At 28.4% G+C, this 23,143-nt stretch overlaps 1 protein-coding gene across 1 annotated transcript in view; it reads left to right on the forward strand.

The window, feature by feature from the left end:
* The window catches only part of Col4a1 (Collagen type IV alpha 1), a 52,967-nt gene that overhangs the window by 3,589 nt on the left and 26,235 nt on the right, over positions 1 to 23,143 (forward strand). The window lies entirely within an intron of this gene.

Below are 23,143 nucleotides of genomic sequence, written 5' to 3' on the forward strand. Positions count from 1 at the left end.
ACGAGATGATAATAGTTTTTTCGATCTTAAAATTTGATAGAAACATTAAAAGGAAAAGGAATTGGAAAATCTTCCTGTCTTCAAGTCCGTGAAAATATATTTTATAATTGTCTTCGTTTATATCAATAGTGCAAGTTTTCATTTTTGGCTTCAAAGTGTCAATACATATATTTAATATTTAAACGTCTAGGTTCGATAGTTGGATATTTAAATATTGTAATATTTAGATATTTAATTATTTAGGTATTTAGGTATATATTTAGGTATTTAGATATTTAATTATTTAGGTATTTAGGTATATATTTAGATACTTAGATGTTTAGGTATTTAGGTATTTAAGTATTTGAGTATTTAGGTATTTAGATATTGAGGTATTCAGGTATTTAGGTATTAGGTATTTAGGTATTTAGGTATTTAGGTATTGAGGTATTTAGGTATTTAGGTGTTTATGTATTCAGGTATTCAGGTATTTAAGTATTTAGGTAATAATATATTTACATATATAGACATTTACATATCTGAATGTTCAGACGTGCAGATATTCAGATATTTAGTTTTGCAGGCATTCAAATATTTAGATGCTCAAATGTGTAGTTGTTTTGATATTTACATATTTAGATACTTAGACATTCAGGTATTTAGATATTTAGATATTTGTATAGGTAGATACCTGAATATTTATATATTCAAACACGTATATATATTCATAGATTCTTCGATGTTTAGATATGTAAATATATAGATATTTACAGCACACATAGCTACATATAAAAGTAAGACATAATTGTGTTAGATTTTCAACATTTTTAAAATAATTAATTAATTTCTGCATCTGTGCTCGTCCTGTTAACACTTTGTCTGGGTTGATAGCAGTCGTAGGTCTGAATTAGTCCACTTTCGTGTAGTTATATAATAAGTGTCTAATCGTAATTTGAGTATTGCACTCTTCGCACATTCTTGGTGGTGATTTATCCATTAGGTATCCATGTGTTAATTTTCGAGTAACCAATTCTAATAACAGCATTCTCTTTCCTGTTTATAATACTGTCCTAAATTTTTAAATTAAACTCGTAAATTAGTCCAGGATAAATCCTTTAAATCATCCATTCAGATATCGTTGAAATTATGAATATTTATTAAATACGTAAAATGATTGAAATGAAAGTCACGTGGTTTTGGGAAATAATGATTTCATATAATAAAACTGCTTTTCATTTGAAGGTTTTCTTTTTTCTTATACGAATTGCAATTTTTGGATTCTGAGACATTTCTTTTTAATACTATATTAATTAATATATGAATTTTTTATTATTTCATGTAATATTTTCAAGTACCTTTATTTTTCACATTTACTTCAATAAAAATACATTTTAAAGATTTCTTCAGTCTTTAGATTTTCAAGTATTTCAAATTCGTACGTTTATATAAAGTTATATATTCGTAGATGTATGTTATATTACTCAAATTCTATACTTCCAAATTTCTGCGTGGACATCGTATTTCTAGGTCCCTATTTTTCCAATTATCTGTGGACATCGTATTTCTAGGTCCCTATTTTTCCAATTATCTGTATTCTTGAATTTTTGAACTTTTGGACTTCTGCAATCTACAATTTTTATGTACCACATATCCCCAAGTACCTATGTCTCTAAAATTACATACATATTATCAAATTCTTAAATTTCTAAGGTTTCTATATTCTCATTTTACAATTCTCCAAAATACAGTGATGTGAAAACGTTTTCGGAACATTTTTTATGTTACAATATATAAAGAATTAGTCGATACTTCGGTTTATAATGAATTTATTTTTGTACATGTCTATTAATTGCCGACTTCTCAAGAAGATTACATTTTTTCACAAAATGTGTAAATAATGGATTAAATATAACTGCTTCTTTGGATTATGTGAAAATTGCAGTTTATCTTCAATAAACTCATTTTTTAAATATTTTCTGCACACAATGTAAACCGTAGATCCTTCTAATACTAATATTTTTGCAATTTATGGTTTTGTCTTTCATTCAATGAAAAATCATTAACAAGCTAATATTAATGACTTTATTCTTTCTTCTAACAATCGTCCTTTGTTTTTATTACAATTGCAAGCACTTTTTAAATTAACTTTACACTATTTTGTACTAGTATAATGTAAAATCTTGATAATGTTGTAATTAGATTAGAATGAGTTAATAATCAATATGGCGGTGTTTTCAATGACGGCGGTACCTTTGTTGCTTTGTTGATGGATAATTATAATTTATTGAGTATCATTCTTTGAAATTTCAAAAATGAAAGTGTTAATCGTGCTAGAATATCTTTAATATTGATTAGTCGACGCAATTATTCATAAAGAAACCACAGTTGGAATATTTTTACATTTCTTTATTTGTATTATAAAGAAAAGCTCGAAAAACTTCATGAGACTTTCATGATGAACGATTATAATTTATTATATATTTTTAAAAATTCGTAAAACTATAGTACCAATCATGTTAGAATATCTTTAATACTCAATAAACAGAATACTGTTTATTTCTTCGTCAAACTGTTTATTCCTTTATTTGTTTTACTGCAAAGAAAAGTTGCGAATACTTTTTTACAACCTTATAAGTGCATCCTCAAAGTTTTATGTTCCCCAAATGTATAATCTAAATATATTTTTATCTTTCCAAATTCCTGTATCTTGAAATTTTTATGAATGTATTAAAATCTAATTATTCATATTGAATATTACACATTACTCAATCGTAATAAGTAAAACATAAGGCATATAAAGTCAATCGTAATGAATTACATAAGTACCAAATTCTACAACTTCTACTTTTCATTACTTTTTTTCACTTAACTTGTTTATTTCCGAGAATGCATCAAGGACGTTGATAACGCGATTTCGAGTAGCTTTGTCGTCTACCAACCACGGAAAGGTGTTAAATCCGAAATAGGGCAGTCGTCTGTCAGCGACTAGTCCGCCTACAGCGCTGTAACCGTGCTCTGTGTAATTTTATTACGCTGTGTACACTCGGAGTCAATGCAGACTTCCTTTGCACTACGCTTGTATCAACTTAGAAATTTTTAAATTCTCCAAGTTCAAATTTAAATATTTTTAAATTTCCAAATTTCAAATTTAAGAACTTTTAAATTCCCAAATTTCAAATTTAAGAACTTTTAAATTCCCAAATTTCAAATTTAAGAACTTTTAAATTCCCAAATTTCAAATTTAAATACTTTTAAATTCCACAATTTAAAACCGAAAATTAAAAAATTCTCGATTTTTAAATTTCATCTTTCTATGTTTCTAAACTCTCTATTATTTAAATTGTGGATTTAAAAAATTTCACAATATCTAATTAAAAAATTTTTAATTCCAAAAATTCGGAATATTTAAATTGCGTCTTTCTATGTTTCTAAACTTTTGCTTTCAAATTTCGCATTTTTGAAATCTTCAAATATATTCAATTTCCAATCTTTCTCAAATTTTTAGATTACTGCAAGTCTATACTATCAAATTGTGTAGTCTTAAAATTTCCAAATTATAAATTTTGAAGTTTTTAACTTTTCAAATTTTTCAAATTATCAAGTTGCCAACGAAATCATCACTTTTCTGAATATCTAAACATACAAATCCTCAAATATATGTATATACATGTAAAATCGTACATACTCATAATCCTAGATCCACAAATTTCGAAATCACTAAATTCCAAGGTTTCCACATTTCTAGATTCTCATATTTGTTTAAAGAGATTTTATTTAAAACCTCAGTTTTCAAACCCATAGGTCTTCAAATATTTGTATCGCCAAATTTCTAAATCCTTATATTCTCAGATTTCCATATGTTTGATCTCCAAATTCTAAGATCTTCAAATATCTACTTCCGCAAGTCACAGAGTCTTTAAATTCTAAGGTTCTTAAAGTCCTAAATCCTCAAATACCTAGATTACGATATTTCTACATTCTGTAATCGCAAAGTCTCGAAAACCCAGTGTCTTCAAATCCGAGGAACCTGCAAATAGCTGTATCCTTAAATTTCTATGTCTCCAAATTTCTAAACCCCTAAATTACAAGATCACGAAATTTTTTAATCTTCAAATTCCCAGATGTCCAAGTTCCTAGATTTCTATATTTCTAAATCCCCAAATATCAACCTTTCGAAATTCTCAAGTCTCCAAATATCTACATCTGCAAATTTGTAAGCCTCTAAATTCTTAGATTTCCATATTTGTAAATCCTCAAATTCCTAAATGTCAGATTGTCTATATTCCGAAATTCTTAAATTGCAAAATCTCTAAATTTCCATATCTCTATATTCCTATATCTCCAAGTTCCTATATTTGTAAATTCCCATATTCTATATTCCCACAGTTCTCTTTTCCCAAAATTTTGAATCTACATATCTCTAAATTTTCAAATGCTTAAACGATCTGAAATATTCGTTGAGTAAACGGCATCCTCCCTCTTGTTCGTCGAATTTTTCCTATGCAAGTCAGATTTGCACCAGACTGTACTCATGTATCGTGTGCGTACAAGCACGCGAGCTAGCTTAGTCACTATTGAAAATAGTTCGAATTGACTACGGCATGATTACCATCGTCTGGCAAAGTTAATAGTCGCATTTGCTTTTCCATGATTAGTGCAGCCGTTTTAGAAGTGGCCATCTGTTAAACGAGCGCCTTCTTAATGAACACGCAACTTTAAATGTTTAGGTTGACGGATACTGATGATTTTTGTGTTACTAAGTACCGATTGATTGCTCTGCAAAGAAATGTCCCTGATTCTTGAAATTTCCTGAGTTATTTTGTTCGTGAATGTTGATCTTGAAGTAAAGGAAGTGTGCGAAGTAACGTGTAACATATTTTTTAGAAATGAAAGATACTAATTGGAATTCATAGTTTCAGTAATTTATTATTGAAATTTTTTTCTTGTGAAAATTCATAACAGTTGAGGATTATTAGCAGATTGCATTTAATTTATGCTCGCATAATTCATTAATTACTCCTGTTTTTATATTTATATGATTCACTAATCCCGCTCATGTAAATTAATTAATTTAAACAAAATAGGTTTCTACAAAATTAAGATTAATATACATAGTTAATAAACAATGAGAGGTCACATTATTATACTTTAATGATTCTACCCGAAAATTATGTAACAGATGCAACTTTAATTAGTTTAATAGTATTATTGATACTCAATATATTTTGGAGCAAAAGAAAGGAGTGAATATCAGGTTATGTTAAGTACTGTATGTTTTGATCTTCCATCAATGATTACATGAAAGCCTTGGCTGCAATTTGCATATTGTTTTATCCAATAAATTCTAAATTTTTGTGTATTTCGAACTGTAAACGAAAAAGGATGAGTACCAAAATACTGACCAATATAATATAGCCGAACTTATACGTAGATTTTAAATTTTTACTTTAAACTATACGCATTGTTGTTAAAAAATAATGTTATGACATTGCAGTAAAAATAACTGTTTTATTTTATTGGTTATAATTATAAAATTTGTAAATTTTTGTGTCTGCAAAATAATTTGACGGTCCCTAATATATTTGATATATTTATAAGGGGTTAACGTTCTATGCGCTCGTATAACTTTGAGATTAAATATCATATTTTTATCATGAAACATGCATTTTCGTCTTGTATTTTATTAATTATTTTATAAAACCTCCAATAGAGTAAATATATCAGAAACTAAGGTTAAAAAACATTTTTTTCGTTTTTCTTAGTACCATTAATCTCTGTTGCAGTAAGCAAAATTGTAGATGGGGGTTTTACGCGTCAGCTGTTTTCAAAAGAATTGAACTTATTAGTATTGATAATCCTGTAACAAAGTTTTATGAAAAACCTTGGCAAACAGTTAACATATCAAACTTCTTAACAGTTTATAGTTAACAGGTTCATAAGCCAATAGTTATTAAATAAAATAAAACGTTATGTTTATTTGATACAGAAAATGTAAGATTTTTAAAACAGAGGGAAACTCCTGCGATCAAATTAGATAATATATACAGAGCATTTGAAAAAACTAAAATACATTAATAGCTATAAATTTTCATACAAGAGTATACTATTTATTGAGCAATACACTATTTACTAAATTCTTGTTGTGGAAACCTTCTTTTGTATGACTGGAAATGAAAATTTAGCTACCGTAGAGCTACAGACACTCTAATTAGAGTTGTAGTAGAAAAAAATGTTGCAAAACTAGATTATAACTTGCTTTTATTTAAGAAAGCATGAGTTACCATTAACAAACTTCATTAATTACCTTAAATTTCAGCTTAATTCTTTTACGACATTAAATCTTTTATTTTTTTTTTATATTAACCAGTTAACTGTGGCGCCCTCGTTTGAGAGCGCGCACCGTTTTGTGTCGCCAGAATCGAGCCATGACGAGTATACTCGTCAATCACAGAGTAAGTTGCGCTGGTAAGATATTGGATCAAAAAGATGGGTTTATTTTATAAAATTGACACTTTTATTACTAATGTATATTTATTTGGTTAACTTAAACATATATTACATTCTTATTAAATGAAAAACGCAATAAAAATTAAATGCATATGATAGACCATCCCTGAAGGGACCCTCTATCATAAATCAGCTTTCCGACTTTTGCTTTTGTTTTCTTTTCACGCTAACATCTAAAAAACGTTGTTGTCGCACATAAATAAATTCGTTGTGCGAACTGGTAAGCTGCTTCAGCCGGTGCATACGGGGACGCATAAGTTCATCTCAAATTATTTATATTTTTTATTTGTTTGTTTTATTCTGGCATGGCTTCAAAATATTCTAAACATCTTGAAATTTGAGAATATGTTTTATTTTTCTCAAAAATTACAATTTAAGTAGCCAATGGTCGCTACTTTATACGCATGACGAGTATACTCGTCAATACACAAAATCGTGCCACTTCTCCATGACGAGTATACTCGTCAATCACAGTTAACTGGTTAATTTCCTACTACTACTGCAACGCTTAGAGTTTACAATGAACTGTATAATTATATTACATACATTGAAAGTTTTACGTTATACACTTTGTGTATTAATAGGTTTATTTAATAACAAGAATTTTACATTTGCTGCTTTCCGATGAGAATATTAAGGTGAAGTGCCTTATGCTGAATTACAGTATAATTATCGGTATACAGTACAGTTATCGTATTGCCGCGCTTCTTGTGTGTTACAGATAGCCTATATATTACACCCTGTATTTTATAAAAGTTTCGTAACTATTTCTTACGATATAATTCAATCTCCAGTAAATAAACCATCCTTGAAAGCTATGGATTATCGTGATTGATGGATATTACGTGAATTTCATAATGTATCTACTAATTTTGTTACGCAATTTTATAAAACTGTCATTCTTACTTACAAAGTATCAATGTAAATATCAATGTACAAGTAAAAAATTATGGGTGAAATGCGGAACTGAACTGACAAATTACAAAACTATAAAATTTAAAATACACTCGTGTATTTTTCTTTAGAATGGAATTTCGTAGAAATTATAGAAAATCTAGTTGCTAAAGTGTTTGAAGTACAATATGCAGATAACAATTGAATAATAATAACTTAATGACAATACAATACATAATATTTAAGTTAGACGTGATAACGGGAAAATACTTCAACTAACTGCACGCGTACTTTAACGTAATAATCAATTTACATAAACTGATAAATCTATTCTTCCTTCTCTTCCATTTAAAATCCTTACGGTATTCGTGACAAACTGATCCAGTTTATCACGAACACTCTGTATAGAATTCATATTTTACAAGCTTCATGCGCGTTCGGTGACGCGTGAAACGTGAAAAATCTTTTTACTGGATAGCAGTGACTTGTATCATAGCGAAAGTGTTAAGTCAGAGAAACGGGTTTATAAACGATTGATGATGATCGTGAGGTTAGTTGAACGTGGAACGGTATGAAATAAGACATAACTGTGCAAATAAATCGTGATAGATCTGCGCGAAGACGATAACAATTACCAATAGATTAATTAAGAAAAATGACTATGTAAATCGATGAAACGGTTCATAAATTGTAAAATACATAGGGTGTTGCTACAGTAATTTATTCCAATCGATTTCCATTTTTATAAAAATATTTAAACGAACATAAGGTATATCAATTTTTAATATTTTTAGTAAATTACGGTTTATAAAATCTTTTGTTTAATCAAACACAATCTTTTGTGATTAGTTAATTCATTAAAACTTTTGGAATTTGAGTTCATTTTTCTAATGAACCGTAGATTCATTAGAATATATTTCGGAAATAAATTATTTTATGCAAAATAATATAATACTGTAATAATGTAATAATTTAATCTAAATCGAGCAACTTTTGCCCAGATACTGAACAGAATATACGAAACCAAATATTGTATTATTTTTCAATACTCAAAAAAGTTCTGATAATTTGCTGACATGTGCACTTCAATCAAACCACGTTGCTTCAATCTCTTTCTCATGTGAATGAAAAGAGAATCACAGTCCATTGGAAGTTTAGTTTCACTTATTTAGCTCGTTATAGATGAATAAGAAGGGGTATATTTCTTGAAGCATCAAAATCTCAAAACCTTTCGAAATACAACAAAATTATATTATTGTAAATTTGAAACTTTCAGAACGCAAGTAAGAAAATGCATAAAATGAACGTATAAGCTCTACATTCATCTGTCAAAGTAGATTTTAAATTTCTTAATTTAAATTACAGAAATCATTAAGATTTGTCAAAACGTAACTTTTGTGCAGATAAAGAATCATAGCATAAGCTAATAAACATCATCCTTTATTTGTCTACTTTTGTTTCAATTTAAAAAGAAGTACTCCTCAAACGTTCGTAAAATAGTTAAACCAAATGAATGTGACTTTCCGAGTTTAAAATGTTAATAAAAAATCTCAAATTTCTTTCAATTAGAGATGCTCGAAGCGTGAAATGTGCAAAACCTCGAAGTGCAAGAATGTTTCGAGCATCGTAAATTCGAAAATATGCACCTTTCTCGTGATTCGGAACTCTCGAAACCCAGATAAGGAAACGTATAAAATCGACGAATAAAGAATCATACGCAGCGTGCCTCGAATATTTGATTCATGTATCGCATGTCCCGAATAGTCGTAGCGTGATGCTTTGCGAATGCTCGGCGATTAGTTTTCGTTTTCGAGGATATAAGCAGATCGACACTCGATCGTGATCGTAGAACTGCAGAACGAGTGCGTGCGATGTATGCGAGGTTAAAAATTTTTATCCCCATCGGTTCTTAAAACGAGATATTCCTCTAACAAAACAAAAACACCGCTTCAAGTTTCGACAGTTTCGAGTTACGAGAGTGTTGAAATTTTATAAAGCTTCGGACTCGAGTTTTGAAAATTGGTAAATTCGGTCTAAATCTATCTTTGATAAGAAGGTTCTTCTTGAAGAGCAACGCGAAAAGTCGTTTTTTGGTTGAAATTTTAAGTCTTTCCGGTCATCGTGTGAAAAGCTGACGTGTATCATTCGTCCATGAAATAAATCATCGTAAATTCTTCTGCTGTACGTATATACGCGTGGACAGTTTTCATGAATACGCGTGGCTCAACAAGATTGTAAAAATCATCCTACGCCATATTAAGGGTACTTGTACGTGAAGGAACTATTCGATTAATTTGCATACTTTCTAACTTCAATATACAGGGTGTCATATAACTGCTGGCAGAACAGCATCGGTGCTAATTTTGATTGAGAAAATGTGCTGAAAATATGAAGCTACATTTTTTAATTCGGGACTTAGATTTGCAGTAAATTAGATTTAAGGATCGATTTGATAAGTCACAATCAATAATAAATCTATTATAGTCAGGAATTAACCTAGTTAAGGAAACTTTGGAAATTTGGAAATCTAAAAATCTAAGAGTTGAAAAATTGGAAAACTGAAAAATTTCGAAATTTGGAGATTATGAAATTTAGAAATGTGAAAATGTTGAAATTTGGTAATTTAGGAATGCACAAATTTGGAACGTTCGAGATTTAGAAATTTGAGGGTTGAAAATATTGTGAAATATAGGGATTTAGAAATTTGAAGAATATCGGAATTTAGGCGTAAAATAATTTGGAATTTGTAGATCTTGAGATTTGAAAATGTTGACGTTTAATAATATAGGTAATTTGGCATTTGCAAGTTTTGAGATTTGCAAATTTGTAAATTTGTAAATTTGTAAATTTGGTAACTTGGTAATTTGATAGCTTGGAAATTTTGTAACTTGAGAACATATGAACTTCGGGATTTGGTAATTTAAACATCTGGAAATTAGGTAATTAGAAAATTTACAAATATGGAGATCTGAAAATTTGGTAATTTGATACTATGGAAATATCGAATTTTGAATGTTCTAAATTTTGAAACTCACAAATATAAAAATTGTGTTATGCGAAAATTTTAAAAATATAGAAAGATGGAATTTGAAAATTTAGAAATTTAGAAATTTGATTATTTCACTTTAATTAATGTGGAAATAAAAAATTCGATTATTTAGTAATTTCGAAATTTTTGGAATTTAAATATCTAGAAATATAGAAATGCAGACAGACAAAGTTTTAGAATTTGATCAATTTAAAATCTTGAAAATATGAATATTCAGAAAGTTACGAATTTGGAAGTTTGTAAATTTACAAACTTAGATGTTTGAAAATTTAGAAATTTAGCAATAAAGAAATGTTTAAATATACAAATTCAGCAATTTAATAATATATCAATTTCGTAATTTTGAAATTGGGAAGTATAGTAATTTAAGAACGTAGAAATACATATTTTCAAATATAGAAATTCCCACATTTCCAGATTCTCAAGAGTTTAGGTTCTTAAACTTACTAATTTCCCATTTTGATGATTAATGTAAAAATTTAGAAATATAAAGATTCAAAATTTTTAGCTTTAGAAGTTTTGTAATCTGCAAAGATGAATACGATAATCGGGACACCCCGTACATTAAAGTTTGCATTGATAGATTAAGCATACTTGAAAATGGGTAGAAGGATGGTTCTGAATCTCTGATGCTCTTTTATGGATTGTTACATAACCGTAGTTTCACGAAGACGACCAAGATATGCGATAAAAAGGACAATTCTTGAACCGTCACGAAAAGATAGTCCCTCGTATCAGAAATAAGAAAATGGGCAGACTTCGTTGAACGAAACTGCCGCGTTTCATTCAATATTATACTATTATAAGGAACGATAATAAAAATTGAATGGAAATATGATCCATTTTAATCTAACAGGTAAATATTAATACCTGATTTTAATTTTAAATATACTTAAACTTCCGCATGTACAAAAACTGAAATATCCAAAGGTACAAATTTTTAGATGCTTAAATTTAAAAAGTTTATAAACTTTTTGATCTCGAAATTTTCAGTTTTAAGTTTGTTTCGATACTCATGTTTAAATTTCAAATTTTTGAAGTTTCTACGCTTTACAGTTTCAAAGTTTCAAAGCTTCAAAGCTTCAAAGCTTCAAGGCGTTACAGTTTCAAAATTTGAAAGTTTCAAAGCTTCAAAGTTGCTAAACTTCAAAGTTTCAAAGCTTCAGAGTTTTAAAGGATCAAAGTTTCAAAGTTTCAAAGTTTCAAAGTTTCAAAGTTTCAAAGTTTCAAAGTTTCAAAGTTTCAAAGTTTCAAAGCTTCAACGCTTTACAATTTCAAAGCTTCAGAATTTCAAAGTTTCAAAGCTTCAACACTTTACAATTTCAAAGCTTCAGAGTTTCAAAGTTTCAAAGCTTCAAAGTTGCTAAACTTCAAAGTTTCAAAGCTTCAGAGTTTTAAAGTTTCAAAGTTTCAAAGTTTCAAAGTTTCAAAGCTTCAACGCTTTACAATTTCAAAGCTTCAGAATTTCAAAGTTTCAAAGCTTCAACACTTTACAATTTCAAAGCTTCAGAGTTTCAAAGTTTCAAAGCTTCAAAGTTGCTAAACTTCAAAGTTTCAAAGCTTCAGAGTTTTAAAGTTTCAAAGTTTCAAAGTTTCAAAGTTTCAAAGCTTCAACGCTTTACAATTTCAAAGCTTCAGAGTTTCAAAGTTTCAAAGCTTCAACGCTTTACAATTTCAAAGCTTCAGAGTTTCAAAGTTTCAAAGCTTCAAAGTTGCTAAACTTCAAAGTTTCAAAGCTTCAAAGCTTCAGAGCTTCAAAGTTTCAAAGATTCGAAGTTTCATAACTTCAAAGCTTCAACGCGTTACAGTTTTAAAATTTGAAAGTTTCACAGCTTCAAAGTTGCTAAACTTCAAAGTTTTAAAGCTTCAGGGTTTCAAAGTTTCAAATTTTCAAAGTTTCAAAGTTTCAAAGTTTCAAAGTTTCAAAATTGCAAAGTTACAAAGTTTTATATTTTCAAGTACTGAATCTTCGCAATTAGAAATGCTCGAATAGTCAAATTTAGAAATTGTCAAACCTCAAATTTTCAAGTTTACAAATGTTCAGATGCCTATAAGTCTTCAAACATAATAATACTCCAATTTCCAAATTATCAAATCTTCAGCTTTTATTAGAACTAAAGTTTGAAAAATGTTTAAATCTTCTTTCATTGCAAATTTAATTGTTCTGTAATTACTCAATTTTTTATAATTGTTGTATCTTATTCAATTCATTTCTTCTTTCCCTATTTTGTTGTTTTCTGTCTCATTTTGGCTACTGTGGGCGCCTATAGGCGCTTAGAAATTTTGTGTGTGTATTACTGAGAGCACCTATAGGCGCCCACTTTTATACCAACAGAGTTTTTTCCTAGCGATTAAAAAGTTTTTATAAAAAATAGTTATGACGGTGTGTTATAACATTTGTCATTTGTATTATCCTTTGTACATAAAGGAAGGATAAAAAACTGTATAGAAAGGCTTTAGCTTTGCTTTTTATAAATAAGAATATCTGACTTTTTATTATAATAAATAAGACCATAATCACATTTCTCAGAAAAAATCACCGTAGCGAAAGGGTTAATTTAATGGAAATAAATGTATTCATTATGCGAAACTTGTAGCTGATGATTTTGCAAAATTATTACTGTTAGGTTCTCCTACAATTTCGCAAAATTTGGATTTAATTGATATTTTATTATTTACATAAAATATGTATTTATATTCAAAAGTATAATAAAATACGAATTTTTACTGCTAAATATTTAAAAACAAAGTCATGAAAGTTTGCATTGATTTGATAGCTGGAAACAAGAGTTCTGCTATTGAATACAGAAACATAATCTAACTTCGCGTTGTTAATGATTAATAATTTATAATAACCATCTCTGAGGTTTGAATGCAAGGTTGGCAGATAGCTGTGTAGGCTTACAGAATAATTTAATCAATATTTTCCTGATTACTGCAATAATCAGATTCCACATTCACAGTAAATGAGATTTCTGAACAGCATTCAAAGAAGTTTAAGATATTTTAATTTAATTTTAAAACATTGATTGCTTTAACTAAAAATATGTTTTCACCATTGTGTGAAAATTATATAAGTATTATATAATATTGATTTTTCTTTAACTTATTTAATTTTTATTAACTGCCTGCCTTATAATATTATATCACACTGTGACATATTTTACAGTTCACGTGTGCTAAAGAGTTGGATTTTCACTGTCACTGAATTCTGGGTTTTAACCCTTTGCAATTTAAGATATTTTTGCTTTCGTTAGACATTAACTTTAAAACTTTTTGGTTAAAAAGTTTACTGAATTGTTTTACGGTAACTATTTCTCTAGTGTTAATTGCTGCTATTGACGGTTCTACTATGTTTATACATCATATGTATAATGCTATAGATTCAGTTAAAAAATATTTATTTCAAATTGTTTTAACCAGTTAACTGTGGCAATCTTCTTGCAAAGCGTGCATTAGTGTGTGTCGCGATAATCAAGCGATGACGAGTTAGCGCTCAAGAATTTATGAATCCATCTCAAATCATTTACACTTTTTATTTGTTTATTTTAAACATTTTAAACATATTACAATTTACGAATACAATTTAGTTTTCGCTAAAATTACAATTTAAATATCAAATTGTAACAAAATTTTACGCATGACGGATATAGTCGTCAGGACACAAAATTCTGCCACATCTCCATGACGGATATAGTCGTCAAACACACTTAACTGGTTAAATTGATTGGTGAATATAAGTCACTTTTTAAGTATAAAGTGTTAATTATAATCTTCGTAATCAAGGATCGTTGAATACAAAATGCGCTTAACTTTTTAATTTTCTTTATTTGACGTCACATTTTAGCAATAATTAGTTAACTGTGAATAACGCAACTGCCCGAACAATTTTAGGTTAAGGGGTTAGCACACTTGATCACATTAAAATGTAGTAATAATTAACAGTTCATAGTTGTTTACTTTTACCTCTTTACAATTACAACTTGTGATTCATCACATACTCTCGCTATTTTTGTAAAAATGTTTTCATTTACTAATTATTAATATTTTTTATGTGGTTTGATTTCTACAATTATTAATAATAAACGCAAATAGATAAACTGAAACAATTTTCTTATTTTTGTAAATAAACTGAGCTGACATTTACATGAGTCTTGAACACAAATTACATAGTTAAAATTTGTTTTCCATTTTAAAACTCATTAGAAATATTAAATAGAAGGGAAAGCTTTGCCGATAATATTTGAACGAATAAATGTAGCAGAAAATGGAGTTCTATAATTACAAAAGTTTTTTGATCCAAAGTTAGTTAACAAACATTCAATTTCTATGGGTGTTTTATTCAATTTTAAAATGCAACACTATAATTGTTTCATCATATGTTACGTCTATCTTGAAATCAATGTACAATTAACATGCTATTAAATAAATTTCTGAACAAAATTATTTTTGATTACGTGAAGCATTTGTGATCTAACATTATAGTTTAGACTCGAGATTGTTACATTGTATTATATGTTTTTTTTTATTTGTATTATACGAGAATTAGTGATAGATGGAATAATTTCATGCTTTGAAGAGCTGCATGACACGCTGAAGTAACTGCACAATATCCTCGGCTCATTGTTTGGAAATAAGCACAATATCAGATGATAATAGTACTAATTTTGTATTCATAACATTCGGTTTTCGATTAGAGTCTCTGATATAGACATTACTGCTATTTAAAAATTTTTAGTTTCATACCTTCTAATTTTCGAATTTTTATAGCTTCAAATTTCAATTGTCAAATCTAATTTTCGAATTTTTATGAGTCAAATTTGAATTGTTAAACCGAATCATCTCACTTTATGGCACCAAATTTCCATTACTAAACCTTCTAATTTTCGAATTTTTATGACTCAAATTTGAATTGTTAAACCGAATTATCTAATTTTTATGGCACCAAATTTCCATTACTAAACCTTCTAATTTTCAAATTTTTATGACTTCAAATTTGATTTGCCAAATCTTCTAGTTTGCATATTTTTATGGTTCAAAATTTGAATTATTGAACTTTCCAAACTTTAAATTCATACAGTTTAAAATCTTCAAATCTTCAAAACTTCAAATCTTCAAATCTTCAAATCTTCAAATCTTCAAATCTTCAAATCTTCAAATCTTCAAATCTTCAAATCTTCAAATCTTCAAATCTCCAAATTTACGAATTTGATTTTGAAATTTTGAAATTTATTAATTTAAAAATTTTTAAGTAATAAATTTATTTAAAGATGGTGTACGATCATTTCTTCATTCAATTCATTACCTTCATAAATAAGTTATTTATTCACGATGATCATTTACAAATTTTATATTCCATACTTCTAACAACTAAATTATATTCAACTTTTTATTGAATATAATAAAATCTTGCTTCAAACTTTAATAATTTTCTTAACAGTTTGTTTAACACAATTTCTAGCTTATGTGTCATTATTCCATTATAACGAGCTAATGAAATTATTTGAAATGTCAAAATTATTGTAACATTCGTCTTGTTTAAGGATAATTGAATTGTTTTTCAAATTTATCAAATTAATAGAATAAGTAATTTAACAAAACTTGTGTTACAAACTGAACTTTTATTACTTTTATGGACTTTACTCTTATTTTGTTATTAACTCTTACTTTATTATTTTAAGCAAAGGAAACATTTTGTTGACGTATTCGATGGCGCTGTAATATTATTCTTACCTTATAAAAAGCAGATAGTAAACTTTTCCTAAAATAAGCAGTACAATTTTTCTTTAACCCTTTCTTCATAAAGTCAGTAAATTTAAAATTTATTAATCTCCCGAAATATATTGCAGACTACATTCATATTTCATATTGAATAGATGCAATACTTTCAAGAGATACGGAAACACTGCAATTTTGTTTGAAATAAATTGTAATATGCAACATAATTTCTGCTTTTTTCTGAAATGATCCGAAGCTCTTCTTTCTGCTACGCTGAATTAAGGAAGTGTAATCTGGTATACATTTTCAGCAGTGATGTCAGTAAATCTGTTTCGCGTTTAACTAGCTACGAGGTCGTCGTAAATTATCGTATTATCAACAGGTTTTGACGATTCAGGATGAAAGTTTAAAAATGGAGAACCGGGGAAATGTCAATTAACGATCGGTTATAACGGGACTATGAAACTTAATGTAAATGGGTTTTTCACAAAACTATGTTTCGTAATAAACATAACTCTTGAAACGATATCTTGAACTTTCAATATTTTTTGCATGTATATTGCATATATGTCTCGTTTGCAGAATGTCCTAAAAATAAATAGAAGTGCGATATCAAAATTTCCACAAATTAGATGTTTCATGATATTTCAAAGTGTTATTGGTATAAATATTATGTGTAATCGATAGGGTGGAGTTTGACAGAAAACATTTTTTAATTATTTGTGAAATTTAAACGTTTCTATACAATTTTCTAGAATTCATCCTAAGTTTGATTCAAATCACAATTGTGTTAGAAGTATTTGATACAATTAATATTACCTAGATTGTCTCATGAAACTTCATTAACACATTACTTCGTAAAAATAAAAAATGGTCTTACATTAGTATAAAGTTTCAAACAATTTATTGAAAAGCTGTAACAAAAGGAAATGACAAAAGACTGCTTTGCTCCATATCACGTGCAAGATGTTGCAATTCTATCTGTGCAACTTTACCAGCATATTCTATAAATAAAAATAAGAAAAAATATTTATGGTAACAGTTTCTTGAACGCATTATTAAAAATTTTTTAAAAAGACACAAAGGACAACAATTATTCGTATATAGTATTCTGAGAAAAAATCATTATCATTTCGTATATTCTTCATAATCTTTCAGAAAAGGAGCCTCTGTTTATGCAACATTTTTTTATCATTTTTATTTATAGAACACGGTGATAAAGTTTTACGTACAAAACTGGGACACACTGTATATAACATCGAGAAACAAAGCAGTCCGCAGTCATTTTGTACTCTTGTTATAACTTTTTAATAAACTGTTTAAAACTCTGTGTTAGTATACCATCTTTTTTTATTTTTGCATGTGGAATATATGGGTTATGGAATTTTGCGTATAGAATACGTAAGTTTGTCAGTAAAAACTGGGACATTCTGTATAGTTATGAATTTAAAATTCTTTGGTATCATCGTGTAATGCTAACTGTTATTTTTATAGTTCAAACTTATTTCTTTTAGTAAACAACATTGATTCTCAATTAGTAATTTTAAGCAGTTTTCTTTATTTTAATTTAAATTATTATATAAAATAATATCTCGTGGGTTATATTACGCTATATAATGCGTACGATAATATTTGTTAGTTAAATGTTTAATTTAGTATGTGTCATCACATTACTTATTAAAGGTCAAAAGTGAACTACTTCTATGATATTACTTTCTATCATAAGCAAAAGTACGTGCAAATAGAGAGTTAACACGTTTCCTGCCGCTCATTCGATATTGCGTAGCATAATAGCTCACAATTAACACAGTTTCGTTTATTAACAATGAGCGATAACGAGCGATCAAGGTTGTGCAATGAAATGTTACAGTAAGGCTGAACATTCTATTAGAAAATAAATTGTTTGAAATTAATTGACGTAATGAACAGTCGATGCTTGATGGAAAATAATTTACAAACAAGATATAATAAAAGTCTTTTTAATTTTTAATTGTCGGTTTCGTTAGATCTTGCTCCGTAAAAAATTCATTGAACATCAAAGGAAAGTTCTACTGTTACATAATTACTTTTAACACGATTTACTCACTTTGAGGAAAATTTTTAAATCCTACTAGCTCCTTAATATCTTATTTTCAGCATTTTTTAATTTTTTATTATTTATTACCCACTTTACAACTTAAAATAAATGTTGATTGTTACATTTACATTCGGAAATAAATGTTGACTACACATGAAGTCACACTTGATTGTGTTTTTATTACTGAAATCAAATTGTAATTTCTTCTTAATCAATTGCTGTTTACATTCTGATTTATTTAATACAAATCACATCAGCGTATAATGCACACACAATTTTAAGTTAAAAATAATGTTGAAAAGTAAATGAACAAACAATTAAACATAATTGTAAAAAACAACTAATCAAAAGCAATTTCCTACAATTTACTCAAAATCTGTGATCTTCAGTTATATACTCCATATTCTCAGAACAAGCGTACTCCCACCGTTTTAAAAATCTTCGTCTGAACATTTCTTACAGACATATCGCGTTGGTGTAACCGTCTTCCGGTTCGATAAAACAGTAACGAGTGGTTTCATTCAACAATTTAGGGAAAAACAGCCCACTCGTGGCATCAATCACTAAAGTCTGTCCAAAGAGGGAATCAAAGGGGAACGAGCAGAGTAGTGTAACGTCATTTCAAACCGATAACGTTTCGGTTATCTCTGTGTGCTTCCTGTCAGTGCGTGCCATCCAGAAACGTAAAAAGGATAAAACCTGAAAACGAGGGCAAGACAATGACTTTCTGCGAACCCGATAAACGCATCCAGTGAATCGAGCTAATCTATATACATATTATAGTTACCGGACATGGAACAGGGTTAGAACAGAGAACCAACCAGTGGTCGGTGTTTCGAGAGGCTTTAGCCAACTTCCTTCGATAACTTTGTGAAATTTATAGTGCCTGTGGGTGTTTGTACTGAGATGCTGCGCGAGAATCGTGAGAGAGAGATATAAGAAACCATAGAGTAGGCAGAAGGTCGAGGTAAAGAATCGGTCGCGAAGTTCAACGAGATTCAATTCAATATCGCGTAATTATCTTAACCCTTAACGGTCACGCTGGGGAATGAACCCCTGCTAATTTAGATTCTATTTCATACACATATATTCTGAAATTCTGCATACTTTTTTGAAGCCTCGGTATTTTTACTAGTTTTTTCCTGAAACTGTTATGTCATAAGAGTGTTCAGCTAAAAGTTTAGCTCTTTAAAATTGAAAAAAGTTTCGAATTTTTCTGTGAAAACCATCGTTTCTCAATTCTTTTACATTTTTGAATTTTGTTCATATTCAACGTTCAAAATTACTAAAATCAGCCGTGAAATGTATTGAAATAACTTTCAAAGATTATTTAAAATCTCTTTCGAGTTACAGAGATGAGCAGCTTCTTGGTAACAAACATTTTCATCGGCTGGGGTCTTAAAAGTCTCAGTGTGCGAAGTATGTTATTATGATGAAGTGTGACCGTTACGGATTAAAATAATTTCTGTAACTTTCGAGGAACATTTACAAAATCGTGATTTAAGTGGAAAATTTATTTTGTAATTTTTGAGTGTTAATATTAGTGATTGCAATCGTGTGGTTAAGGTCAAAGCTGTCTGTCTTACAATTAGATAAAATATGATATCCGAAGGGATGAGGTCTAGTACACATTATTTTTAGGGATTTTTAGGAATATTAAGATTTAGGGGTGGAGAAATTTTGGTGTTCGAATATTCAGACATCTCTAAATAAGAATTTCACAGTTTTGGTAGTTGGAAATTTGGAAAATTTGGGAAATTTGAGAGACTAAGAATTATGAAATTTGGAAATGTACAAGTTTAGTGATCTGGAATTTTGGCAATTTGGATTAGAAACTTAAGAATTTGGGATTCGGGAGTCTCGAAATTTGAAAATTTAAGATACTTGAAAATGTAAAAATTGGAAAATTAGATAATTTGTGAAATGCGAATAACTACACATTTGAAAAATTGAGAAATGTAGAGATTTAAATATTGAAAAATTTGAAAACGTAGGAATTTGAACATTCGAAAACGTAAAAGATGAAGAAATTTCTACAGTCGAATTTAACAATTTGGACATGTGGATATTTGATATTTTACAATTTAGAAGCTGAGAGATTTGAAAATTCAGGAATTAAGGTGTTTCGAAATTAAGATCTGCAAATTTGGAAATTTAACAATTAAGTGCACTGATTCTTTGGAAAGGATTCAGCACTCTGTAGATTTTATATCTTGTAATTTAAAAAAACTGTGATATTTAATAAAAATTCAGGGTTTTGAAAATTTTAGAATTTGTAGATTTGATATTTTGAGTACTCGAAAGTTTAAAAATTTTATACATGTACAGTGATAATCCTATAATATTGATGCTTACACAAAATAATAAGAGTAATCTCTGAAATCTCCATAAGAACATGTAGGATAAATTGAAATGTAATTTAGAAAATTTGAATCTACACTGTAATTCTAGTTGTTTAACTAATATTCAAATAGTTGACTCTTATCATTACAAAATTACAACTTTTTGATAATTAATTTTGTCATAGAATGGAAAGGTAGAAATTGTTAACGTGGTTCTGTTAAAATGTGCCTCTATATTTCATTGTTTAGCTCGTTAATTCATTCTAGTACCAAGAAATATTGAAGAACCTCAACGCGTTATAAACTCAAATACAATTTTAAAAAATTATATAACATACATTTAAAACGGTATAAATCTAAAGTTTACGTTAAAGAATCAGAGAAGCAGTTAAACGTACAATTCTTAGACCTGAAACAGTATTTGATGACATCGTGAAATTTGAAGTAGGTGCCGCACTGAATAAATATGTGGAATACATTTTAGGTGCTGCGTTGCTTTTCAAATTATAATTATAAATGCTATTTGAAAATAGTAATTGTTATACAGTAACTTTCTGAACGGTTTTCGTATCGTTAACTAGTTTATAATTCAGAAAATATTGGATAGAAATCAGGTATTTATTAAAGGTACATATGATTTAATTAAAATACGGTAATATCGAAATTAACATAACGACTACAAAATTCACAACTGTATTATATTTAACTCTTAATTGAATTAACAATTTAATCGAATTGCATATAATAATACTATCGAATTTGTAATAAAATTGATTTTTTTAATATTTTTAATATGTTATGTTCAAATGACATTAATCATTTTTAAGAAATTTTTAATACGACTTAATTAAGCCTTAATTAATTAAGCTGAGCTTAATTAATTCTTTACATACCTTTTTTATATTACATGTATTAACATTATAGCATGTGTTTAGAGGGGGACACATTGTATAAATTTCGCGGTTAAACATGAGACGTTTCCTGACATACAAGAAGTGTGCCTGATAACTTATCGACAGTTGATGCGACCACAGAAATATTAAGGAGTAAGAAGATCCTCTTGAAAACACCTTTAATCTCTGTACCTACCATAAGCATTTGATACATGCGCTTAGGTATGGCTTTTCAGTTTCAAGATAAACTCTTGGCTCAGCTTTGGCTTCAAACAGTGTGTGCTTGATAATAATTTTCGTTATTATTTCATAAATTATGAATATCAAGAATTTGTAATATTTCCAATTTATTATATAATTAAACAGTTTAAGTTATAACTACAATATTTCTTCTTGCTCAATACTCCTATTTAATTACTTTCGATTGAAGTAAACAAGTGCGATTCTACTTTTATGTATTATATATTTGAACAGTTTATTTTGAAAGTGGCCTAAGTCCATTTAAATAGAGACGTTTAAGAGTTTGTGTTTCAATAGAATTAAAAATATACGACCAAGATATCAACGTATAACACTCTTGTAGTGTATGTAACAGAATTAAATTTACAATTCTTATTAAAATAAAGACAATTATTAACTGAATAATATGTGTTTCTTACCAAGAATGAACTTAGACCATTTTCGAAATAAACAGCTCATTATACTTAGTATATTCTATTTTACTTTATTTATTATATAGATATGAACTTATGTAAACATAAGAAATAATTTAAGAAAAATAGGAACAGTCGTAAAAATATTATATAAAATAAGATAGGGGTAACTTTATCATGTTCAAATAGTTGAATATTTTGTTTGCAACTTATTAGCTTATAGTTTCAAATAATATAATTTGAACATTTATCTAATGCACAAAATAAATTGCTTCTTTCAAAAGTGATTACTTATTACTCTAAATCAAAAATAAAATGTTACCACAAAACATTTTGTTACCAAGTTATTGTTTGCAATATATTATATTGAAATCTAAGTTCTCTTTTAGACAAAATGCTGAAAAATATTTGCTTAATTATGTAATGGACCAATAAATATTTACTACGTATACATGAAACACAAATTGGTAAATTGGTTATTAAAAAAATTGAAACACGAAGAAGAAATTTCAGTATTCCGATTTAGTAATTATGTAGACAATTACAGGGATAATCAAATACGGTTATATGTAAACAAAAGGATGCGATGTTTATATATTAACGTTTACATTGAAGTAACTACTTCACAAATTGCAGCACGTATTCACCGAGTGACAACAGAGATCAATCACTCTTGGCCATATTATCCGCAACAAAATTGTTTATTACTAACACATTCCAATTTTAGTATAACATGCTATAAATCGAAGTTCCTTTTTTCATGGACTTTACACAAATGCTATTTAGTGATTCTAATCCTTAATTTATACATTTTTCGTGAGTGGCGAATTTGAAAACGTGATATGTTATGCACGCTTATTTTATCGTAAGAAGAATATTTCGATTTTACGTGGTTTAACCCATTCTCGTACTTTGACGAATCTCACTCGTGACGCATTTACAGCTCAAATGTGACAAACCTTACTCAAATTTTGAGTACTCCTCAACTTGAAATTTACGTCCAGCTATAAGTTATATTATCAAGGATCCTT

The sequence above is a fragment of the Megachile rotundata genome, chromosome 1 (assembly GCF_050947335.1).
Source record: "Megachile rotundata isolate GNS110a chromosome 1, iyMegRotu1, whole genome shotgun sequence".
Classification (NCBI taxonomy): Eukaryota; Metazoa; Arthropoda; class Insecta; order Hymenoptera; family Megachilidae; genus Megachile; species Megachile rotundata.